The 25,933-nt window shown below is 41.4% G+C and overlaps 1 protein-coding gene across 2 annotated transcripts in view; it reads right to left on the bottom strand.

Moving 5' to 3' along the window:
- The window catches only part of tiam2a (TIAM Rac1 associated GEF 2a), a 108,733-nt gene that overhangs the window by 80,047 nt on the left and 2,753 nt on the right, over positions 1–25,933 (bottom strand). Inside the window, exon 1 of one of the 2 annotated variants that reach the window (XM_037746295.1) lies at positions 604–782. The exons of the other annotated variant lie outside the window; for it this stretch is intronic. The gene's annotated coding sequence lies outside the window, so the exon portion shown is untranslated. Of the gene's footprint in view, positions 1–603; positions 783–25,933 lie in introns of those variants that run through there. 2 annotated transcript variants of the gene reach the window in all.

The following is a 25,933-nucleotide window of genomic DNA, read 5'->3' as shown; positions in this document are numbered from 1 at the left end:
TCCATCTATCTATCTATCTATCTATCTATCATCTCAACACTTTGTGTCAATGGAATGACACCCACAATACCTTTTGGGTTGACAGGGAGTGTGCTGACAGGATGCATTTTATTTCATATATAATACTAAATTATGTTTCACACTCACACAAAAGCCTCAATAACAGATGCTGCATTCATGGGGAAAAGTAAAAAGCAGCACTCACACTGGCAGAGCTTTAATATCTGATTATAAATATAAAGAGAGAGGGCATTCTTTCTGTCTGTAGGACAATACACACAGGTGAATAGCTATTCTACTTCTTCTTTTCTTTTTTTTACAGTGCAGCTACGGTGTATTAGGCTACTCGACCATGAAACAACAATTATGTTTTACAGGTAGCCTAATTGACATCAGTCCCAGCTGCTGCAGCAGCGAGATTTACTACACTCACACACTAACCAATGAGAAGTCACCAGGTGAAATGAATATCACACAAAACAACTTCAAACTTTTTGTTTAACAGACAAAACTTGAAATGTTGCAGCGGACAAAGCGCTCACACAGAGAAACGAGTCCTTTAAAAACCAACGCGACTGTGAAAGAAGTTCGCTTGCAACTCACCGGCTATAACGTCTCCTCTCATTAAACATACTTCTCCTTCTTTGGCCGCTAAATATAACGTTGTCGCGTTTAATGGGAGCATACAAAAATCTGTTTTTCTTGGAGATTACTTCCACGACTCCTCTTGTTTCCAGAGCAAACGTTCCTGGGACGGAGCGCCAAGAGACTGCGGCTCCTCCCAGACAATGTGGGGTTAAACTCCTCCTTCCGACGGACTCTGAGAGAGAGGGGGATGGCCGTGTGTGCTTCAGTGCAACATGGAGCACCGGTGGGATTAATGAAAGAAGTATATCTAATAAAGCACGGTAAAATCAGGGGTTCCCAAACACTGGTTCGTGGACTTTTTAGGGGTCCCCTCGCGGCGATGTCAGGGTCCTAAATTAAAGGTCCCATATTATGCTCATTTTCAGGTTCATACTTGTATTTTGTGTTTCTACTAGAACATGTTTACATGCTTTAATGTTCAAAAAAAACTTTATTTTCCTCATGCTGTCGAATATACCTGTATTTACCCTCTGTCTGAAATGCTCCGTTTTAGCGCATTTTGACGGAATTGCAACAGAATTGCATTAACATTGCTAGTCAACAGCTTGGGTCCATGTGTACTTCTTGTCAGCTGATGACATTCACATACACTGCAACCAGGAATAAACTGGGACACATTTAGAATGTTTTACATTTAAAATGTGTCAAGGATCTAAATATTGTATATTTGTGACATCACGAATGGGCAGAAATCCTGACTGCTTGTTTCAAATGCAGAGTTTCTGAATACGGGCTGTGTGAATTTCCCTATGGATTGAGTGTTTCGATACTTTCACAGTATTTATATAGGATTTAAGCCTGCTTTATAATAAAAAAACATGAAAATCTCACTTTTTCATAATATGGGACCTTTAAAGGAGCACTCCGTCGAGTGAGATGACACTGCCTGGGGGGCTACATGTTGGACGGAAACAGGAAATCTTTCCTGCCTGAAGCAATAACTCTCTACAACACCTCACCTCTGTCTAACAGAGAAACTCTCAGCTTTATAGTTTCGGTCACAACCAGACAAACCACTCTGTTTTAGTCCTGTAATAATCTTGCACATGTGGAATTTGCACATTGGTTTACTACCTCATTTAATTTTTTTTATTTATTTATTTTTATTGTAACTTGCACACTTTGTTAATATATAGTATGTCATTCTAAACTAGTTTGTTTATAGTGTATTCTAATATATTCTTTATATTGTGTATACTATAGATATTATCTCTAGTGTTCATATGTATATTTACTGTTCCTGTACATTGCCTGGATAACCTGCTGCTGTAACACAAGAATTTCCCAATTTGGGAATGGCCGTGTGTGCTTCAGTGCAACATGGAGCACCAGTGGGATTAATGAAAGAAGTATATCTAATAAAGCAATCAGGGGTTCCCAAACACTGGTTCGTGGACTTTTTAGGGGTCCCCTTGCGGAGATGTCAGGGTCCTCTGTGAAATCAAATAGGCTAAGGTTTAATAACATGACAATTGCAGTTAAATTAAAGGAACACTCTTTGTATCATTGCTGGAGCAGGATGATTGTGAATAGGGAGATAGAATAGGATGATGACTGAATTGTAAACAGATTTTTTTTTATTGATTATTTGTGTTTTTGTATGTGTATATGCTGCGTGTGCGTATATGTATGTATATATGTATACAGTATATATATGTATATATAAATAGATTTCATTTTATTGTTTTTAATTTTATTTTTTTACTTATTTATCTATTTTTTGTATATAATATGTTTTTCCTGGATCTATCCTGGTTTATTTTATATTAATACTAGGTTTGTTAAGTTTCTTTGTACCGAGAATGTTATTATTGGGGACGTTTGTGAATGTTTGTTCTGTTGTTTCAAAATGAACAAAAAAACAATAAATATAATATTGAAAAAAAAGGAGCACTCCGTCGATTTTACACATAAAGTTCCTGTTTATTCATTATGACGCGGATGTGATCAGGGGTTATATCTGCCTGAGTGTGAGACTTGAATATTTTTAATAGAAATCCTGCTTTTACAAACTGATGGTGTGGGGGGGTTGAGTGGGCATTTAGGAGGCAAGGGGTTCGTTTAATGAAATGGTGGCTTCAAATGAAACTTGTCAGCTCTTGTTTATGGGAAGTCGTGTACACGATATGCTCGGCGTTCAAGTGGTTAAATTGTGTTGAAATATAGTACTGCATCATATCAGACAAGATTATCACGTGTCTTATTATGTAAAAAGTAACAATAACTGTCAAATAAATGCAGTGGAGTAAAAAGTATTCTACGCCCCTCTGCAATGTAGCGAAGTAGAAGTATAAAGTAGCAGAAAATGGGAATACTCAAGTAAAGTACAAGCATGTCAATTTTTTTCACTTGAGTAAAAGTCTTCTGTTACATTCCACCACTGCTGTCACACGGTCGAGTTCACACATATTTGTAGGTGCGTGCGGCCCATGCAGATCCTTACAGATATGGGCAGATGACACGTTTGCAGACAGAATATCTAATTGTGATTTTTTTTGTTGCAGTTTTTAACCCTCCGTACATGCATCTAATTTAGGATTATTTTCAGCTTCCTCAGGTCAAACCCTCATTGAATTTGGATCTGTAGTCCTATGAGGATTTGGCAGTCCTTGACCTAAGACGTTTCCTGCCCTTAGGCTCTCAGCCAGCTGCTTTGCCTGGTAAAGTGAACAAGGTGAGCATATTTTGCATAACACTAACAACCCTGTCTGTCACATGGACTACTGAGCTGATAAGCAGCGTGATAGGAAACAGGTTTGGTCTCCTCAGACAATCGAACAACATGCCAGTGAAGAGAATGGTCATTGTTATTCTTGAAGTATTCATCCCTTCCTTTTATTTTCTCTCTCTATCATTCTAAGTCATGCACATCCAAATGCCTCCCCTCCCTGATAACACAATTGCGATGACCAGGCCTTCCTTTCTGCAATCTTCCTTGCAATGCTCGTAAACCACGATCCAGCCTTGTGTTGTGCAATGTGGCTCTTTGGCCAGGCGTGTCGGACCGGCCAGACCCATCTAATCTGCATATCAGCCTCTTTACAACTGCTACACTGGGGTCCAAATGGAGATGCCTATCTCTCTGCTGCCCATTGTAGCTGCAGATCCTGTAATGCTCTGCTCCTTTCATCACAGATCAATCAAGATCTGTCTACACAAGAAGCATCCTCTCATGCCCCTTAAGTTAAAGCAGCTCCAGTTAACCAAAATCAACATATCTTAATATGCATCTTCCGGAGTATCAAAGCATTATGCAGACAAATGAGGTGGTGAGAGGACGTGAATCACCACAAGTGGAGACGTGTTAAAGCGGAAAATGTGGTTCATCACTGATTCAAACACTGATGGTGGTTACCCAGGATCTTTTGATTTGTCCAGAAGGACCATTATGTAGATCGATGACATGACAGCTCCCCCAAAAGTGAAGCCAAAACATCTCAATTGCCCCCTGGTGGCTGGCTGCAGTATATACCATAAGTCCCGCCTCCTCCATGTTAGCAGATGGGACACAGACTAAACAAAAAAAGTAAAAGTACGTGTCAAATACATTTTTCCAAAAGATGGTTTCTGTCATTTTAGGTCGTTCCTATCACGCTAATGAACGTTCAAGTGTTAATTTTTCTGATGAGTTTGTTTGTCATCAGTTATTTGATCACTACTTCGCAGACTCTGGTTCCAAATAACGTCAAAAGTGCAGAATGGCAGCTCCCGTAAACAGGATATTTTGGGTCGTGGCTAGAAGGTTACATGCAACCTCTCGCAAAATGGTTATGGTGAGGCATTGACCTTGAATAGTTAAGGTTAGGCATTGACCTCCAATGGTTAAGGTTAGGTATTGACCTCGTATAATTGAGGTTGGAATAGGTCGTCGGGCAGTGAGTCTCGCGAAAGTTTTTGCAAATGTTTGCAATTTGCAGGTTACCTCCTAGACACGATCGTTATTTTTGCTTCACTTCTGTACAGCGGGAGGAAGTGGGGACGCGTCGTCCATCTATATATACAGTCTATGTGTTGAACCATGAACACTGCAACAGTCCACAGGGCAAACTGGGTGTTGCCACTGACGTGCTACAGATCCGCACCCAGTATGTAATGTTGTTCAGTGCAGCATTCTGGATAGATCTATTCTGGTCCACATAGAGGCTTCTCTGTGTCATCTGGCAGCTTTCAGGAGCTCTGGTCACTCCGCATCTCATTAAACATAATTAGCTCTGACGGACATCCTGCCACCCATCATCCCTTTCTGTACGTCTGACACGAGACAACAACCCTGAGCGGGCCTTTCCCATGAACTCACAGAAGAACTGTTAGAGGACCAGTCAGTGATGGCTGAAATATTGGTATTGCCAGGTTATAGCTCTAAAACACAACAGGGAGCAGAAAAACAGAGAGCTCAGCCAGCATTTTCTTTTTATTCTGCTGACTCGAAACAAATACTGTACAGATAGGCAGACAGGTATGTGCTCACACACACACACAAGCACTCATGCTTATCAGCACCTTCTCCTTCCTTTAAATGATGCTTCTCAACACCCCCAGTCCAGCCATCCTTTCACACTTTGTTCAGCCATTATGGCCACTCTAATAGGGTCGTCATAGTAATGTACTGTATGTGTATGTGAGAGTAGTGGAGGGGGGTTGGCAGATCCCCTGCTAAGTGATTTTCTCACCCTCCTCGCTACTGCCCGTTGTACCGATGTGACATCATTACCACTGTATGAGAGCCGGCCTGTTCAGCGTCCACACGCTATTACCGCGCTCATTTGTCATGTAGCCTTTAATGACTCGCTGTGGCTGGGAGAAAATTGTCTCGCGCAGTTGTTTCAAAGGCTGGCATGCTGGCGCGGAAGCTGCTCTGCGGCTGTCTGGAGGGGGGAGATGGGAAGGTGTGAGACAGAGGGAGGGCTATAATCAGACACACTCCCGCCACACCCTCAAACAACTCCTTACTTGTTTCTGTATACAGCAAGCAACATTAAAGCTTCCGCAAACATAAAAGAGGGGGCGACCGCAGCGGCTCACACAATAGACAAAGGAAATCTTTATACGGAAAAGATAGGGCACAAGAGTGCAGATAAGGTATGAAAAAGCCAGGCCGTTTCGGAAAGGCTTTTAATTGAACGCGACAGATCTGATCCAAGTGATAGCTCGCAGGCTCCTGAGGGCCGAACTAATGAGAAATCAATGGCGACAACGAGCGAAGTGTGTGTCGCAGCAGCCAACCTCTCACGCCAGTGTTGTTCAGGGTCTCTAAAGGACAGACGGAGCACTTAAAGCCCCGGATTTACCGTTCTGTACATGTGATTTCATTAGTTAGATAAAATCCTCAGACCTTGTGCTGTAATTCTATTCAATAAAAAGTCTTACACAATGGCCTTTTGAACAAATTCCTTGAACTGGAGCCCGTGAAAATTACTCAGCAGAGACATCAGCCACAGTTTTCTGTTGTGCAGAAATAAATCCAGCAGTAGGAGTTACAGATGATGGCTGAAGGAGCAGGTGGATGCTTGACAGAGCGGCCTCTGCGCCTGCTATCAGAGGATATATAAACCTGCATGGATGTATTGGAGTGGGAAACTACACATGTGATGGATCAGAGCTCCCACACGTTGCATCACCTGACTGGCTGTCTGCCACACGGATATGTCGTTACTGTGAGAGGAGAGGGAGAGCAACAGAGAGCAGGGTTGTGGGGGGGCAGGGTGTGTCTGAGCTGTTGATTGCTTCAGTTCTAGGTGAGGAAACTGTCACAAGGGTGTGACAGAGTGGGGAGTTGAATTAGGTTTTGTGACCCTGCGTATGGAGAAAACATTGAGACCATTTGATGAATGGCAGGATAGGACTGTAAAATGAAGATAAAGCTAAAAAGTGAGGTGAGGCTGCACCTGTGGAATATAAATTTTGGTTTAGGGTAAATAAAAGACAACATTTGCACCTGAGGCCACTGTGTCTGCAAGAATTGGATTGTGCTTTTTAAAGAAGTTTGCGTAAGAAGGTGAAGGGAGAAGTTGCCCAAATGGTTTCTAAATTGCGCAGCATCGATAAATACAGAATATATCAAACAAAACTACACTGTACAGCCGTAGTTCCTAGCCTAGAGGTCAGGAACCTTTTCAATTAATCTTTGTTTTTTTTCTCGTTACCCCTAGAAATTAGGGACGACAAAGTTAACGCAAATTCATTTTAATGCCAGTAATTTCTTTAACGCAATCGATCTTTCAGATGTTGTAGTGGGCTCAATTTTAAAGCTAGGTTGAAGATACTGGTATCATATGAAACTAGAAAGCCTGAGAAACCCATTGGTACCAATACACTAGCTTGTCGCAATGGAGGCTAAATAACACTCCAAACATACGCTACATTTTGGCGAGGAAAAACTGGCATGGCCATTTTCAAAGGGGTCCCTTGACCTCTGACCTCAAGATATGTGAATGAAAATGTGTCTATGGGTACCCACGATTCTCCCATTTACAGACATGTTTGGGCAAGTCATAGTCGAGTCAGCACACTGACACACTGACAGTTGTTGTTGCCTGTTGGGCTTGAATTTGCCATGTTATGATTTGAGCATATTTTTTTATTCAATATGCAGTACCTGTGAGGGTTTCCGGACAATATCTGTCATTGTTTTGTGTTGTTAATGGATTTCCAGTAATGAATATATACATACATTTGTATAAAGCAAGCATATTTGCCCACTCCCATGTTGATAAGAGTATTAAATACTTGACAAATCTCCCTTTAAGGTACATTTTGAACAGAAAAAAGTGCAATTAATTTGAGATTAATCGCAATTAAATATTTTAATGGATTGACAGCCCTACTATAAATTAAATCTGACAATAAAAAGAACTGTCTTTGGTTGAACTGGTTGCAACTCAAAGACAAATGCAAGGGGTTTTAAGGTTTTGCAAACTACAAAAGGTTGGAAAACACACTCTACATTAAAAGTTTAGTATTCTGCCATGTCTGGAGACAGTAATGTGTGGGATTGAATGTGATAGCTGCCTAATAGTGACACTATTTCATATCACCTTGCAGGCAATTTATGTCAAATGCTGTCGGATAAGCAACAACACAAGATTAAAGTCACAACATTAAAATCAGGCAATGGCACTATTCCCATTTAATTTTTTTATGCAGTACATGAAACAGGATGTTCATTTATTTTGGCAACAATTATGTAATTTGGCATGTGAATCATCACGTCGCTGTATGTTCACTTATCATACAGTAGATCCAGTTTATGGTATACCCCAGTGTTTGCTCGCTCAGATAAGCTCTGTGAGTACATAAGAGCATCTGTTGTGTGAAATAGTGAAATCTGTTCTATAGTTTTAGCAAATCCCTTAACGCTACAGTGCTACACAGAGAAAACTGAGCCAACAACAGTCTTTTTCTTCATCCCTTTAAGCTCTTATGTCTTATCTGCACTGAATTTCTACCTTTTACCAATTCCTCTCAGGCAACATTGCCCACATTCAATAGCTCAAACACATCCAGCTGCCTGGACTTTCTCTCTGGCTATTACAGTGAGGAACTCTGCAGTGACTGACAAGAAAATCGCTTATCCTAAAAAAACAAAAACATGTTTGTCTTCCCATCAGGCCACGTCAAGTCTGGCACACGGTGGCACTGTACCATGTCCAAAGATGGAAAGCAAAAATATTACTGATGGACTGATGATGGACAAATCTAAAAAAGCACCCAAGAAAACACCAGAGTGCCTATTTTTTACATCTTCTTTAACTGAATGTAGGGCAGAATTGACAATGACAAAGTTGAGAGTAAGTAGCCAAATACGTCCCACATGAGAGAGGAAAGGATATAAATGATTGAGAGACTGCGGGGAGAAGACTTTATGAAAGAAAGATCAGGACTGGACAAGCCTCGTCTTTTATAGACTCGCAGAAAGAGAATAAGGAAAAGAAGCAGCGTGTAGCTGTGGGCTGGCGTGACAATTTAAGCTGCTTCAAATCTCTTCACTCCTGGTCGAATGACTTGCGACCACAGCCTCGCAGCCAGAGGCCAGCGGAGGGGAATCCAGAGCAAACACAGGGACACTTTATTGAGTTATCATAAGCTCAAATTGAGTCAAATGAGAATAACATATTACAAGGCATCAAGCGTACGTTGAAAATCAAAAGCACTATTCAGTGAAAAATGGCAACGGCTGATTCCAATGAGCCAAATGCAATCATTCACTCTGAAGTGTAATGTGATTAGTATTGGGCTGCGCTGAAGCTAAATTCTGCTCATTCTAATTCAATAAGGGGGCAACAAACAGACAAACTGAAAACAAGCCCTACAATTCAGACAACAGACAGCTCGTATCAGAAAGTTGATGGCTGGGTATGACAAAACGTGTTAATTGCGTTCTTTAATTGCAACGTTCAACCACATAATAACTTTGTCACCTATTAATGTAGCCATGAACGTGATATTACCGGCCTTCGTGGCTCCCCCATTATAATATCGAAGGTGTTAGAAACAAATGGGCCTCTTATTGCGCCATTAGCACTGCCGTTGTCCCTCAGCCGATCCACCAAAGTAACGTTCCCACACCCATTACCTCCTCGTTCCCCGCTGAGAAACACTTTCACACCCATGTGAAGGGAGGGCAGCACAGGGCTGTTAAAATTACCTTGTTAAAAATCTGCTCATTTCACTTTCTTAATTAGAAACAGTCACGCTGCTGCTCCGAGTCTTTTTCCCACAAAATCATCACCTACCAGTGCGGCGACGCAGTGAAAAGCACCAAACCCAAGCGAGGCGGTTGTCTCGTCTGGCAGCTCAGGTTTTAAACAAAGTAGGAAATGAATGACCCGGAGTTGTTAATGGAAAGCTGATACTTCCCCCACAAACTGTCTGGACTGGTTTGTTTACATGCGTGGAGGCATGCATGGCAACAACGGATTAGTCTGTGTGCTGGTAAACTCACATTTCCATGCTGTGTTTTAGGCTCTTTATGTCTCCTTGGGGATAAACTTAAGTTATTATGGCAGGTCTGACAAGCTTTCGATTTCTCCGCAAGTTGTTAGAGCGATACCTAACATAGTTTGGACAGTGGTAACAGTAGTTTTTTAACCTTTACAAAAAACAAGAACAAAAGTACGAGGAATGGATTGCTCTTAATAGAGTGCTATAGGAATGAGTCCTAAAACCCGGAAATGAGTTAGCGTTTTAGCACTTCCGGTTCCCTCGTCTGGAAGTCGATGGGTTTTTTGAATGGGTTTTTAGTTAGATGCCTGAAATAAGGTCTGTAGTTAACACAAGCTTAAGATGAGATTTGAATGTTTTGTTCTACGACATAAAATACATCAATAAATATCCCACTTGAGAATTTTGAATGTGTTTTAAAAATGTTGTGTGTAGGCTATACTCGCGCTCATGTGACCGTGGTGTAGTTAGTTTACAGCCTAAACGTTAGCTTTTTACTTCTGCCGATTGCATTTACACATCAAAAATCCTAAAAGTGGTGTTCATATGTGAAGATTATCTTACTGAACAAAACGTGTAAGTATCATAAACATGTGTTTCCCACAGAGCTTATCTTCTGCAAAAATCCAAAACCCAATGGAAAAATCCCATTGGCCTTTTGTCGAGGGAACCCAGGGCGATGCTAACTTCCTGGTTGGCCTACAAAAAACGTCATCCCTGGAGCACTCTATTGGATTTGTGGGAAGTTTACACACCAGCAACTCTAGCCAGCGTTATCCAATTTAGCATAGCCTACATTGCCACACATCGGTTAGTCTTCGTCCTAAAAGCCTTGTCTTTTTAATGTTAAAACTAAAACACTACACTAACTATTTCTCTCCACCCTGCAACACAAGAAACATGCTGTTAAACTTTCTTTATTTCTGTGTCTTTTAGCTAGATGGTCATCATGGATCATGAACTGGTGAGGATGCAAACTTTTAGCCTTTTAGACATGTAGCCTCAGCCTCAGTCTTTTAGCACAATGTCATAGCCTATACAGTATGTAGACATCAATATTGTGTATATTTTGGACCTTTTTACAGGGTTCTCGTTTCAAAATAAGTTGACTGGAAAAAATAAAAATATAAGTCAACCGGAGAGAGTGTTTTTAGGCAGCTAATGGAGCTAAAAGTAAGTTATTAGAGTATACAGAGTGAGTTATTAGTTATTATATTAGTAAACTGTACATGTAGGATATCGTGCGAGAACAGAAAGCTGACAGGTGTAGCAACAGTTGCTATCAAATCAAGTCAATTTCACAATGACAACAACTGCAGTCCTCTGAGAAAATTGGTCTACATGACAAGGCTGTCTAAACAACGCATCAAGAAAATTATAGACTTTAAACATTACATGTCACTAGAGCTTCTAAAGCGGTGAGTTATGGTAATATTTAGGTATTTAGGTCCATTTCAAAGGGTGTGCTTCTTGGATTGTGTATCCACATGGGAGAGCTGTGAAAAGCACTCAACTCACATTTCCATTTTGCAGCAACAGGTCTCCCCTGGTGTTTGCTTTTTTCTACAGCAGCCCTTTGTGTGTGTGTGTGTGTGTGTGTGTGTGTGTGTGTGTGTGTGTGTTTACCTATTAGCCAGTTTAGCTAATAATAGCTAATGGATGTGTGCATGCGAGACTCTTTTCATTTGGGCTGTGAAATTGGATTAGTTCTCCTGTGTGCTGTGATGTGTGTGTGTGCGCGCATGTGTGTTTGATTTGACAACAGAGTGTCTCCATAGACAGGGCAGAGCATCTATGTCTAGAAGACAACTGGGAGTGTGTGTTAGTATGTACAGGTAGTGGACAAAATAACGGAAACATCAAATAGTAAATGATATATGTAGTATATTATACATTCCCTTCAAAAGAGCTTGACGTCCTTGTGTCGCTGCTGTGCAAATCCTGCACTGTGGGTAACAGGATATTGGAGCTTAGTTTCTATAAGAACGAAAGGCTCCAGGTCTCTCCTTCCTAAACAGGTTTAATGTTGTTTAGGTCTGGTGATTTGGGAGGTCATAGGAAGCATTTGAGTGCATACCGATGTTACCAACGTGCGCAACTGCTGGAGGGCCCAGGAACTCAAGAGGTTCGGAAAAGCTGCAGGCTCACTGTGTGTCAAATAGTTTGTTCAAATTTAACTAAAAATGGCTTGTTTAAAAAATGTTATTTTTTTTTAAACTTATATTTTGCATATCTCATGCAACATAATCAAGTTTACCTAACAGTAAACCCAGGGACGGTGTTATAGTGTATAAGGGCTAGGGCTGGGCCATATGGCTTATAAATAATATCTCAATATTTTCAGGCTATATCGTAATATATTATATATATCGGACATATAACCGATAAATTATTGAGAATTATTAGAGCATTTCTGTTTTAACCGGCACAGCTTTTCTAGCCTTTATGTCACTGGTTTAGCGGCCCAGGAAACTCATAGACCAATTGCACGCATTGTAAATCTTACATCTTGCATCACGTGATGCTATTCATTCAGCCAATCAAATGTGTGCATTCTGATAAGCATCGCGACTGGCGTCAGTGAGTGAGATACACACACACAGGAGAGACAAGACAAGAAAACAGCAGTCGGAGAAATAAGTGGCATGCTCTAAAAAGAGAAAAGTAGACAGCGAAAACAGAGCTTTTTTTTATACAGAATGGACTTACATGTTCATTCTTCCCACGAGCAGTTCAAAACCAGTATGTGTCATTATGTTCAGAGACCGTGGCGATTATTGAAAGCGGTAACGTCTAAGTGGAGGCTGGCATCTTCTATTATCTTTTCTGACCTCAATACATATAAAACCGCTTTAGCGCATCACTTGTGCCCTCTCCAGGCCCTTTCCCTATTAACCTGCTTCCCTTTAGATACAAAAACACTACATCCTACATACAACAAGCCGCAATACATGGAAAATATTCAATATATTGCCCACCCACAATAAAGGCTATACAAACTGCATAGAGAATAGAAGGAAAGAGGGGTTTATTATTTTACCCTGAAGCCCCAAAGCAGGTTAATCCGGCCATGCTCATTACAGACGAACAACCCTGTCTTTCCTGGCAGGTTTGGCCTGCTTTTCTTCAGAACTAATAACCCTCTAATTATTCTCTAGCACAAATTTACATATTTTATCATTTGATTTATTCCTGTTGATGAAGTTTGTGTCAGTGGATCATTTTTGGGTTTTTTTTGGTAGCTGGTCTCAGTATGACTTATAGCAATTTAGCCGAAGGTTAATTTAACAGTCAAGCTATGTGTTTCTAGGACACTGCTCCATTTTAACACTAAAGCATGGATTAAACTGGGTCAATTGAATATTGCATAACAGGAATCATCTCAACAGTGAAAAACAAGAATTTCATAACAGCTCTGAATATTAATGGTAATAATATTTTAAAATCCCCTTGCAGACAAGTCTGGTAGTTTTGTGCAGATGCAAATAATGTACCTTTTCGAACTTCATCTTTGCCCCATTTGAACTGAACAGCAGACGAGAGTACGTTTCCAAATATAAACGCTGGCCACATCAGCTATATTAGGCTAATATTAAACTTTAAAAACGTACCAATCCACATCCCGTATAATATAAACCACAAAGCATTCATTAAAGAGTGATCGTCAGACCTCTTTTACAGGCGACACACACCACTAATTGGTGCGTTGGTTACTTTGCTGTGTAGCTGACCCTCTAATTATGATGATGATGAAAGCTGTTTGTTTCAAATGAAATGTTATTCCTGTGTTTATGTAGCTGTATACTCAATCCTATACCTGCTCACAATTTGCATGGCAACAAAACTATGAAAATAAGATCTAAGTTATAATAAAGTGGAAAACATTTTTTAACTGGTGTATGTCTTCAGCTCCCTCCCCCGTCCTCTGTCTGTTACCCTCTCTGCCTCCACCACTTTACTCCCCATCCCAGCCCAGAATGGTCTGGTCTGACCAGGATCACCTTCCTAACACACTCGAGACGAGTGCCAGATTCATGTTTCTCATTTTCTCCCTGGTGTCCCACGTGACTACTCAGGAAGAGGGGGGAGGAATAAGATGAGGGTAGAAAGAAAGTGGTTGGCAGAGGAGCAGACCGTCTGCTTACTACTCATTAGCTACGACTCCCTCCTTCACCCCGTCAGACCTTCTGCATCGACCCCCTGACCCTCCTCTGCTTTCCCCACCAAGGTCATCACTGACTCCTGTTCTGAACTTATAGCTTCCATTTTTAAGTTTTGTTTGATTATCACTCCCTGACTCTGTTTAGTTTGACTTCTCAGTCTCATTTCAAATGTTGCATCACTTCTCTGACTCAAGCTTCCCACAGACAGCATTCGTTGCAGAGATGTTACTTAATTATATTGTACAGTGCATGCACGTACTCGTCCATGTTTCTCTGATATATTATTATTATTACTTCTGGCATTCTCCTTTCTCGTCAGCATACACTGTGCTGAAAAAGCAACACTATCCAAAGTAAGAAGACTGCCGTTTCAGCAGGAAAAAAGCTATTTGTGTTTTATTTTTAATACGGATTAAATGAAATACCATTAAAACAATTATGTGTAAGTATTCAGGCAGCCAGGCTATCTCAAATGCAACCACACATTTAGAAGTACGCAAAAACAGAAAAAGTAGTCCCTTACTGTTTAAAACAATGTTAATTCCATCACATTTTGGCAGATTTATTGCATTAAAAGCCTTACATGTATCTTTACAGCTACTAAAACATCTGTTTTTCACTTTTTGAGTTTTACAAACAACATAGAAAATTAAAAGTGTTATGAGGAGTTCAACCATGGAGACATGGTCATTTTATAATTTATATTCTCATCTTAAAAAATGCCAACTAACTGGTGATTTCCTTTAAAAGGGTTCATTCTAGGGCTGTCAAAGTTATATATTTGTCATTGTTTTGTGTTGTTGATTAATTTCCAGTAATAAATATATACAAACATTTGCATAAAGCACGAATATTTGCCCACTCCCATGTTGATAACAAGAGTATTAAATACTTGACAAATCTCCCTTTAAGGTACATTTTGAGAAGAAAATAATTTGCTTTATATTTGCGATTAATCGCAATTAACTATGAACAATCATGTGATTAATCGTGATTAAATATTTTAATCGATTGACAATCCTAGATTATTCATTTAAGGTGAATTCCCTCCCGTTAGAAGGGTAATGTACTGCTCTCTCTATAGCCTCTCTCATGGACATGATGGAAATTAAACCTAAAAATAACCTTCATGTTCTTTTTTTAAACTGCATTTTTAGTTGGTTTTATGAACCAGGCTCCCATTGAGAGGCTCAGATTACCAGGGAATCGGGACCAGATTGCAACCAGACTCGCTTCACTTGGGAGTAAAAAAGAAAAAAAGGATGGAGAGTGGAGAACAAGAGGTAGAGAGAGAGGTGAGAGGCAAATGGTCAGAGGGATAAAAGGATAAGGAGAGCAAGCAGAGCGAAATAATAATGAGGGGAAATCTTGGGGGAATGGAAGAAGGGGGAATAAGGGGGGAAAGTCCAACCATGAAGATGGAAGAGAGAATAGATGCAGAAATGAGATGGGTACGATGTGAGGAGTGCAGCGTCAGCTCTGCTCATCACTCATTTCATTTGCTGAGGCTGCGGGGCAAAGCATGTAACGGTTTTTACATCACATGACAAAAGGAAAAATTGGCCCGAAGTATAGCGTGGAGGGAAAAGGGGATGAAGGAGGAAAGACAAAGGGATTACATGTTTGATTTTATAATAATAATAATTATAGGGTGATCATCTATTGTCATGTTTACAACTACATCTCCACAAGAAATAAAAAGAGGGACAGGAAGTAAAACAGTGTGAGAGTGTAGAGAGCATTTCCTCTACATCTTCTCGAGGTCATGGACTTCTAAAACCTGATAACACACACACTCTCTCACACACTGGTGTGACATCTGCTGTGGATAGGCCCTGTCACACTGCAGTCTCTGCTGGGGCCGGCCGTCACAGATGTTCTCAGTGAGGTCCCCCCCCCTCCAAGTCCATCCCTCCACCCTTGGGAGAGTTCAGAACGGCGGTCCGGAGAGACAGAGAGACAGGAAATCTGTTCTTTTTCTATTTAACAGTCCAGCGGATCCATATTATACACAGATACACACACACACACACACACTTCAGACCTTACTGCCAAATTAAAAAACATGAAGACAGATTTATTCAGGAGTGTGTGTTTCATGAATGTACTGTAGCATCTTTGTAGGTAGGTGTGTGTGTTTTCTTTCTCGGTGCATGTGAAGGTGCTAGTGTGTAGTGTGTGTGAGATCAAGAGAGAAAGTGGCCATATGTGTGGGTGGGATAATACTGTAGGAAGAGGTTGTGTGTGTGTGAGAGAGAGAGTGTGAAGGAGATGAAGATTGTGTAGGTGTACGAGAGAAAGTGCAAATGTGTGTGAGCGTGTGTGATTTAAAAAAAATTGTGTATTTGCTTATGTGTGTGCATGTGTGTGTGTGTGTGTGTTTGTGTGTGTGACAGCCTGGAGATCCCTGATGACTGCTGGTCATTAATAAACATGATCATGAATGTTTAATCCGCATCAGCGGGACGGCAGGGGAACCCTCGTGGGTGATATTGACAGTCGCGCACACGCACACACACACACACACACACACACACACACACACACACACACACACACACACACACACACACACACACACACACACACACACACACAAACACACACACTGTCACACACACTCGACAGATTGGTAGAGCGGCAGGAGGGAGGTTTGAGGCGTTCAACGCGGTGTTAAGTACTCGTGAGCAGGACCTTGGCTCTCTTCTTCTGTCTTAACATGTAAGATGAGAATTTAACATACAGACCTTTGAATGAATCTTAATATTAAGAACTTTCCGTGTGTCTAAAGGTAGCGTTGTCAAACCATAAAGAACCAGTTCACAACATGTATGATGGACTGCTATTCTTAGTGAGAATCATCTTTCATCAGGAAACGGGAATATATTGTGTAAATGGGCCTTGGGTGGATGAGTCTTCTCTGTCACAGCCAAAGTTTGTATAAGAATGAGCATCTTGAAACAAGACAGAACAAAGTAGTTTTAAGATAAAGATGTTTTGCAGTGCAATAATTAATATATATATATATATATATATATATATATTAATTATTAAATAACAGAAAAATCATTTTGAGGATGTCTCCCTTTTGTAATATGATGTGTAGCCTGTCAAAATCAATAAATCAATACATTTCAGTTATCAGGAAAAAGGGTAGTCAACAAGTTGTTGTTCCAACTCCCAAAATTACAGCACTGCAGCATGATGCCACTCTTTTTGCTTTGTTTTCATTATTATGCATGGAAGGGAGAATTAAAGTTAAAGGCACAATGTATTTTTAAAGGTGCTAAATAAAAAATTTAGAGCATTTCTATTGCCTCCACACGGCTCTCAACATGGCGACGGCTGAGCCTGCGGCTCGCAGCTAACGGTGCTAACAGTGCTAACAGTGCAAACAATGGCAACAGCGCTGACCGAGCTAACACTGTTAACCTGAGAGGAAACCCACCGCGTTATCATCCCAACTTGTAATATACTGACGCTTTGTCAGACCCCTCGGCGTCACTTTTCCAGTAAACACATGCTTAACAAGCCCTCGGCGTAACTTTTCGGTCGCAGTAAACACATGCTTAATGTTGCGAATTCAACAGAAACACTTTCTTAGGATTAGGCAATAAAACCACTTAGTTAGGTTTAGAAAAAACAACATGGATGGGCTTTAAAATTACTACGTTTGTACAGTGAAAATGACACTGAGCGTTGTGAAAACGGAACACGAACGAACAGCTGATTGTAACGTGAAAATTAAACCTAACTAGCGGGACACAAACAGCGGTCTCCTGGATGAAAGCCTTGTGTTTGTTGGACCCATCCACCACTACTTCCACCTGCCTCTTTCGCTCTTTAAACTACATCACCACAGCACTTTCCCTGTGCGTTTACTGTTGCAGCAGATGGGATTACATTGTAGTTAATGGAAAGCCCGGTAACAGTGCCTTGTGCACCGGTATTGAACGCCGACGGGCTAGGATACTGGATCCGTGTTGCTTTTGTGACGACGTTGTTGGTCGGGGTGGCGTTATCAGCTGTAAACGCCATATGAGCGCAGTGCATAGCGGCGGCCATGAGCCAGCCAATGAGGCCACTTCACTAAAACGCATGTGGGGCCAGCCAGTCAACAAAGCACAGAGAAGCTCGAATTACAACACACAGAGGGAGAGCAACTTCATTCTCTGCTCAGGTAGACTCCATTACTCCTCTATATATCTTTACATAGCAAAATAGTTGTTTGATGCTATAATAACGCTCTGAATATCATATAGAGAAATTAACTGATGAAATTCCCTTCATCTCCATCTTGCAATACATCTTAGATCACAACATTTATCTCAAAATCTGTGCAGATAAAACCCAAACTATTGGCATGGTCAGACACCAGTAGAGGTAAATGAGGAAATTTTGTATAATATTTGGCCTGAAGTGGTGGCAGCTGTATTTAAAAGAACTTCTGCCTTCAAACCCCCCACAAGTCAGTCCAACACTACTTCAAACATCTGCTCTAATTCCATTTGGATGGAAGTGATAAACACGGTTGAAAAACATCAGTAAAAGACACCACCAGGTTTGATCACAGCACCTTGATCCCTACAAATCTGTCGACTTCCTCCCAACCCCACCTCCTCCTCCCCTCTTCTTCTGCATGAGTCAGGAATTTCCTATATCTTTTTCATTTGACACCGTCTGCTCCGTCTCTTGAGCACACTTCTGAATGACGCCTCCCGACTCTCAGGAGGGAATCTGCTTCTTGCCATCGTAAACAAACAGGCAGACAACGCAGGGAGGGGGCCTTCAGGGCTAATTACCAGCTCGCCGCTGCAGCATGCATGCTAACAAACAGCACCGGGGAGAGCAAAGCAGACCGGGGGCGAGCAAATAGAGTCATATGTGTGGGTAGGTAGGCACACACTCACTATAACACTTCATGGAAACAATGAGGCAATTCTTTTCCCGGGTTGATGAACCAGGTGTCACATCTGCAGGAAGACGAAGAAGCTGAGTCAGCCCTTTAATAAGCAGCTTTTATAAGGTCTTCTTTCCAAATGATGACAGACACGTGAATGGAGGCGACACAGACTGCGCGAGAACAAAGGGGATATAAAAATGTCTGCTATACGTAATAAGGCCGTGTGAACGTGTAACGCCGAGGCTTTTATCACACACCTCCCGTAGCTGCGGAATGAGAGACTGCATAATCAGAAAATTGATGTAAATGCCGTGGGAGGGTTGCTCAAATGAGTGTGTACGACTGCAATACGTGCATGCGGCGCCCACTCGCATGATGTAAGACTGACAGCTGGAGGCTGCAGCGCCGTACCTGCCTGTCTTTACTGATACATTTCATCATGTTCCCCCTCCCAATTTTCCAGGCACAATGTGCTGCGCTGTCAAACGCTCGCCCCGCTTGCTCAGCATCTCAGCACACACCTCCCCTCCCTGCGTATCTCCCTTCTAAACCCCCCACACTCCTAACACACATGCCTTGTTTTTGTGTTGGCAGATTTAATAAGCTCCCCCGTCACCCACATTACACACACACAATACTCCGCCTGCCGTGAATCACGGCTGGATCCTCTCTGAAAAATCAGGAAAGGGTGTTTGCTGCTCATCGTCGTCTCCTTGACAACCCTGTACCGCATTTTTCCCAGACACTGTGTCAGTGACCTTTAACCTCTGATGCCCCAACGACCCCACACTCCTCACCCCGAGCGATAAGCTCAGTTTGAGACGAGAAGCAGAGAGCTGTTCTAATGAGACTGATGAGACAGACGTTTTTGGGCAGATAGTCACATGTAAACAGATGATGTATGTTTACTGATATTTGGGGCCACTACCAGGACCGATTAGGGACTAACAATGTTAACAGAGACAACAGTCGCAGACATCAATCCTAAAATGTGAATACTGTCTCTGCCTGTGTAAACCATGTTTGCGCTAATGGGTTTAATTCTGGTTGCAAATGCGGCACCGCGCCAATACACGCACAGTAGTTATGTGTGTGGGAAAAAGGTATTCAGTGACAGGCATGTAGCCCACTGATAACACACACACACACACACTTCTCCTCAGTATGCAAATACACACGGCCTTGGCAAACACAAGCTTTCTCTCCTCCTGCTCCTGGCATGACTTAGAAAAAAAAAATACTTGCGACCAAATTTTTATTCGCCCCAAGAGAGGATGAAATGAAAATATCCTCATGAAAGTTGAGGGTGGAAAAATGAGACATATTGCAACCTTCAAAAACAAAAGTGGAGCAGCACTCACTCTGTAGAGGAGAACAATCAACAGCATTAGCTAGAAATAAGTCTGGAGCTGGGGAGTCTCAGAAAGAAACATCTACACTTATGCTAAGACCAAAAACCTACAGCAGTTTATACAATTTTTATAAACTGTTTTTTATGTTTATTATTCATGGTGAAGTAAAATGTGATAATTACCCACAGCGTGGCAAACAAAAGGTCTTTGGCAACATATATAAGAAGGATTTATCTGTTTATTCTTGTTGTGAGCATGAAAATGTTATTGGACGTGTGTGGCAATAGCCTATTACATATTTTTTTTATATATTACATATATATATATTTGTGTGAGGATGGTGATCATGCACTTTAACAGACTACTCTATCAAAAAGTAAGCACAACTACAAGCCAAGTATACCTTTCTGTAGGCCTATTATGCAAGAATACTTAATTATTATACTTTTCTTAGGTATATCTCGATCAAAAGATTAAGTACAAGTAGGCCTATAAGCCAAGTATACTAAGACTTTTCTGTATACTTGTCAGTATAAACCAAGTATACTTAGACTTTTCTGTATACTTGTCAGTATAAACCAAGTATACTTAGACTTTTCTGTATACTTGTCAGTATAAGCCAAGTATACTTAGACTTTTCTGTATACTTGTCAGTATGAGCCAAGTATACTTAGACTTTTCTGTATACTTGTCAGTATGAGCCAAGTATACTTAGACTTTTCTGTAGACTTGTCAGTATGAGCCTAGTATGGATAGACTTTTCTGTAGACTTGTCAGTATAAGCCAAGTATAGTTAGACTTTTCTGTATACTTGTCAGAATAAACCAAGTATACTTAGACTTTTCTGTAGACTTGTCAGTATGAGCCTAGTATAGTTAGACTTTTCTGTATACATGTCAGAATAAACCAAGTATAGTTAGACTTTTCTGTATACTTGTCAGAATAAACCAAGTATACTTAGACTTTTCTGTAGACTTGTCAGTATGAGCCTAGTATGGATAGACTTTTCTGTATACTTATCAGTATAAGCCAAGTATACTTAGACTTTTCTGTAGACTTGTCAGCATAAACCAAGTATACTTAGACTTTTCTGTATACTTGTCAGTGTGAGCCAAGTATACTTATTTAAATATTTGTTATGATGTATATCTCTAATTAGTATATAAAAAGTAAACTGAAAGTATACTCTTTTATGTTAAGTTTAAAACAAGTATAGTAATAGCACACTTGAATAAACTTCTTTTTGGTTATGGGGTGTCATTGTGTAAAAGGGTAAATTCTGTATTTTTCAACCTTTCAACCCTACTTTCCTTAGTTTTTGTGTCTAAGTGACTAATGGGGACAACAATTTTTGAAACTGGTCAAGTATTGAGGGATAATGTCATAACCAGCAGCAGCTAAACGCAGCGTTATGTCCACTAAAAGTGCTTGTTTTTGCCACGGACAGGCTCAGATTGTTACAATAGTGTCTGACAACATTATGGAAAGAACCCTACAGAGAAATAAAGCGTTTTTCTTTACCTTTCACTTGATCCTGTCTGTTTGTTATTGTGTCCGAGTCCCGCTCAAGGAGAAGTCTCGTTGTGAAATATCCGGAAGGCCATCGAATTCAAATGCCCCACCCACAATGTCAAAACCATCTAAATATTCAGCCATGACTTGAAAATATTTTAGATAACACTAAGCTACGCCTTCTGTAGTCCAACACAACAAACTCTGCCCGACTGGCACTCGCGTTTCCACCATGGATGTATTCCATTCATATTCCACGGCTGCCTTCTGGTAACACGTCCCCTCGCAAGATTTCAGAATGAGACTTCTCCTTGAGCGAGACTCTTCTTCTCTCAGTTTGAATGACTTTATCATGCAATCTTTGTCTTTCCACTTCATGTTACAGTGCAATAAAATATTCAACATTTTCTTTAACCACAGTTTTCACAGTTCCTTTTCCCCAGCACAAACACAGTGCCATTTAAACCTGTGTGGTCCAATCTAAGTCTTGCTGTGATGATTTCCTCCCCTCTGTTCCTGTCTCTATAGTACTTTGCTATGACTGCTTTTTGTATTTTGTCGATGAGCGAGACTCTTTCCATAATGTCAGACACTTATAATAACAATCAGAGCCTGTCATGGCAATAACAAGCACTTTTAGTGGACGTAAATGGCAGTGCCAGCTTGCCCCAATCGCACCATAGCAGCCCGTGGGAAAATAGGGTCCAGGCTGAAAAATAGCCTACCTTTTAAGTCACTTGTGAGATGTTGTGTATTGTAGGCAAAGATAGATAGAAATATACATTTATTTATTATTAGCCATGATAGCAGCATGGTTCTAGGTATGGCAATACTAATCTTTTGGTCGTTTGCATCCAACACTTTGGTCCAAACTGAATGAAATATCACAATAACTATCATATGGATTGCTGACGTTTTTGCTTATCCAGTGGGATACCTTAATATCTAGTGGTACCTGGCAATCTCTTGAAAATCGTTCAGCCCTAGTCTTGTTTCTGAACATTTCGGAGTGAACTACGTATAATATGTATACTGCTTGTCATTTCTGCAAAATGATCAATGAAAAGTAGTGGGCCTAGTAAACATTAGGTATTGTTGTAACTGAGGGGAATGTGATTTTTTAAAATATCTGCACCTGGTTGCATGGACAGTTGTTAACACATCTGACTGAAATCCAAAAATGTCAACCTCACAGAGGCGATAGAAGAGAAGTCAGACGATTACCAAAATCATTAGGATCCATCCTCTGAGCACATTGGATACATGCACCAAATTTTATGGCACTCCATCCAACAGTTGTTGAGAAAGACGTCTTCACCAAAGTGGTGGGTCGACCGACCGACTGACTGACAGACTGCTGGTGTGGCTAATTAAAAAAAAAACTCTGAAGGACGTATTCAGTAAGACCAAAACTAAAGGAACTAAAGAGGAGATGCATTACTATTATACAGTACACTTACAGAAACCATCTGACTGACAACAGAGAACTGTAAAAATGTGTATATAAACTGCTTCTCTACCGAGTATTAAGCTGTTTTGGATGTGTTCATACAGAACAAGAACACAGAACATTCATTCAACACATCTGCAAAATGCAAAATGACTGAATGTCAATCACCTGTTACATATTCATTTTCTGTCTCTTTTATTTGATGAAGGCCACAGAGCATCAGCTCCGCATTTTCTTTCAGAGTGAGTGTTGTTATTTTCAAAAAAGCGAGAAATAATCTCCCTCAAGCTATGTGAATTAAAATTCCTACTGGAGCTTAAAAAGAGCAGCGAGCGAGAACCTGAAGACTTCTGTTTAAGCCGCAATGTTGGCGGGTTACACACCCTGCTAACGTGCCCCTGAGCAAGCCGCTGAATCCCCCACCAACTACCAGCTCCAGGGCTGCTGCTGCTGCTGCTGCTGCTCTAACTTCCCACACGTTCCCAGTGGAGTGGGGAGGGGGAAACGCTGTTCCCTTGCTGCCTCTCTCAGCCAGTTTGCAGCAGGGTGCGGCCTGCAGCAGCGGGGTGGGAAGTCATGACTCGGCTAAGTTCCTGGGCGAAGGCCACTTTGGACACCTCGGCCCAGTCTGGAAGAGTCTGCTGGCTCTGATAACGGGGGAGCCAGGCAGACAGTGGCGGAGGAAAACTTACGCACACTCCCACAGTGGTGAGTAATTACTGTGGCTGCGGAGTGTGAGCCCAGATAGGGGGATTCCTCTCCTGCATAACTAGGTGCACGGAAGATAGATGGCTCTGTTTTTTGCCCTAACTCAATCTTTCGTGCTCATTTTATACGTGTGAGCAGCCTCTTCGCTTGGCAGAGACCCCACTATGCTGCGAATATGATATCTGTTGGCCACGGCTGATAGATAGAGGCAGATTTTTTTAGTCTGGAGGCCTAATCAATAACTTTAATCAATTAGGAATGCAGCAACTGAGAAGCTATAGAGAAACGTCTAAAAGGACCTCATTCCATTTATCAAAGTATCGATCCGGAAAAAAAGGTATGGAAAGAGGTATCTGACATTAATTCCAGCACGGTGGCACCGTGACGATTCTGCATGGCAGCAATTTTCTATGCCCCTTATCCTGTTGTCGTTTCAAAAGAAGGGAATTTCATGTTTGGGATATACTTCGCCGTGGCACTAGTGTGCTTTTTGTTTGTCTCAGTGAGAGCGAAGCACAGAAGGTATAAGAGAGGTGAGCACTGCAGATTTTGTCGCACTCCAAGAACCCCAGTCAAAGCAACACTCCTCCTGTCTGCCGTAATGACGAGAGCTGCAGTACCACACTGACCCCAAATGGTCACACGTGGTACTGACACTACAGATCCACAGACTTTGGTCCCTGTTAGTGGCAACAGGAGAACAATATCTGTTGTGCAAATGCACCACTAGTCTTTAATAGAACCAAAACTAATTAAAATGCCCCTCGTAGAGTAAATTAGGCCTTGAAGTAGGACATCTTCCAGCAAATATCTGACTGGGATATTTTATGATTTCCCCGCGTCATATTAAAACTCATTTACAAGCTAAATCTTCCTGTCTAATTGACTTCCTCCCAGCAGGGAACTTCTCAGCATTAACCGCACATTAGCGCTACCACATGGACATGAGCTGGCTATTATTATTCCATGCCATTATTGTGGTTTAGGTGCTCTCATTAGTCGCCTGTGCCGGGGTAATCCTCAGCTAAAGGTCAGGCCCACTTGGCTTTGTTCCCATGGGCTTTTGGCTACATGGAGTATCGCATGGTAGTGATGTGCAAATGGCTTGCCATGGGACCACCATTAGATCTGTTGGTTATACTGACTTCAATGCAAGGCTCCCAGAGGAAGAAATGCACAAATTCAGACCCTAATCCACATTCGCAAACATGCCCTTTACTCTACGCTTCAGATAAATAACTGAAGGGTGCAGGCCCCGCCGTAGAGTGAGGATTTATTTTTATTGCTGTCCAAGGGAGAGCTGGCCAACTGCTGTGTAAATGTATGTCTGTTTCAGGGCAGATAGCGGTTGATTCAAAGTCTCAGCCTGTCAAATCTCTCCGCGGGGAAGTCAGCAGGAGCCTCGACCTGGGCTGACTGCCCGGGCCTTTGGGAGCCAGATGGGAGCTTGAAATTTATAGTCATACTAAGAGACACACTACTGGATATTTTCAGCCTGGCTTTATCCCCCCTAACAGGTCTCTTTAGATGCTAAATCCAGAGCCAAACTATGACATGTTTTGTTCTGTTTGGATTAGCAGGCTAAGCTCAGGTGTAATTGGAGGTAAAGGTATTATGGTAGCACATTGAGCTGCTACTCTTTTATTTTTTTCGCTATAAAAATGCTGAAATGGCATCACCACGATGTAGTTTAAATAAATCTTCTAGCTTGTGTCTTCTGACACGCGCCGGGTCATAAATGAGTACAGGGAAGATCTCTGTGCTAACATGTGCTGTGTAAGCACTTCCTCAAGCTGTAGCAGCCGGGTCTCTGGCAGCGCGAGGTCGAGGGGGGGTAAAGCATCTTCTCCTACTTCCTCCTTCATTTGTTTATTCCCTCCTTACCCTTTTGTTCTGCTGAGACAAGTGCCAGGTGGTTGCTTTATATGTTTGCTTTCTTATAACAGAAGCTTGGATTCAGCAGATTATTAGACTGCTTTAGTAGGACGGTATTTGGTAGTCATCTACACCTTTATTTGCCTGGTGTGGAATACAGTGCATTGCAGTGTTTTGACAGTGTGGAATTGACCTTTTGTTCAGCATCTCAGGTCTCATGGGAGTTTTTTTCTCGGGGTGTTTTTGTTCGATCGGTGGCCTCTACGCTCGCCTGAAAGTAGGTGAACTAAAACTATCTAAAAAAAAGGTCAGTGCCTACAGTCTGTTTTATATTCTTAGAAACTTAGAATAAGGATATGTGATACTTATCTCAATACACAAC

This window comes from Sebastes umbrosus, chromosome 16 (assembly GCF_015220745.1).
Source record: "Sebastes umbrosus isolate fSebUmb1 chromosome 16, fSebUmb1.pri, whole genome shotgun sequence".
Taxonomy (NCBI): Eukaryota; Metazoa; Chordata; class Actinopteri; order Perciformes; family Sebastidae; genus Sebastes; species Sebastes umbrosus.
The sequence above is the reverse complement of the archived record's forward strand: the minus strand, read 5'-3'. Positions and strand labels throughout refer to the sequence as shown.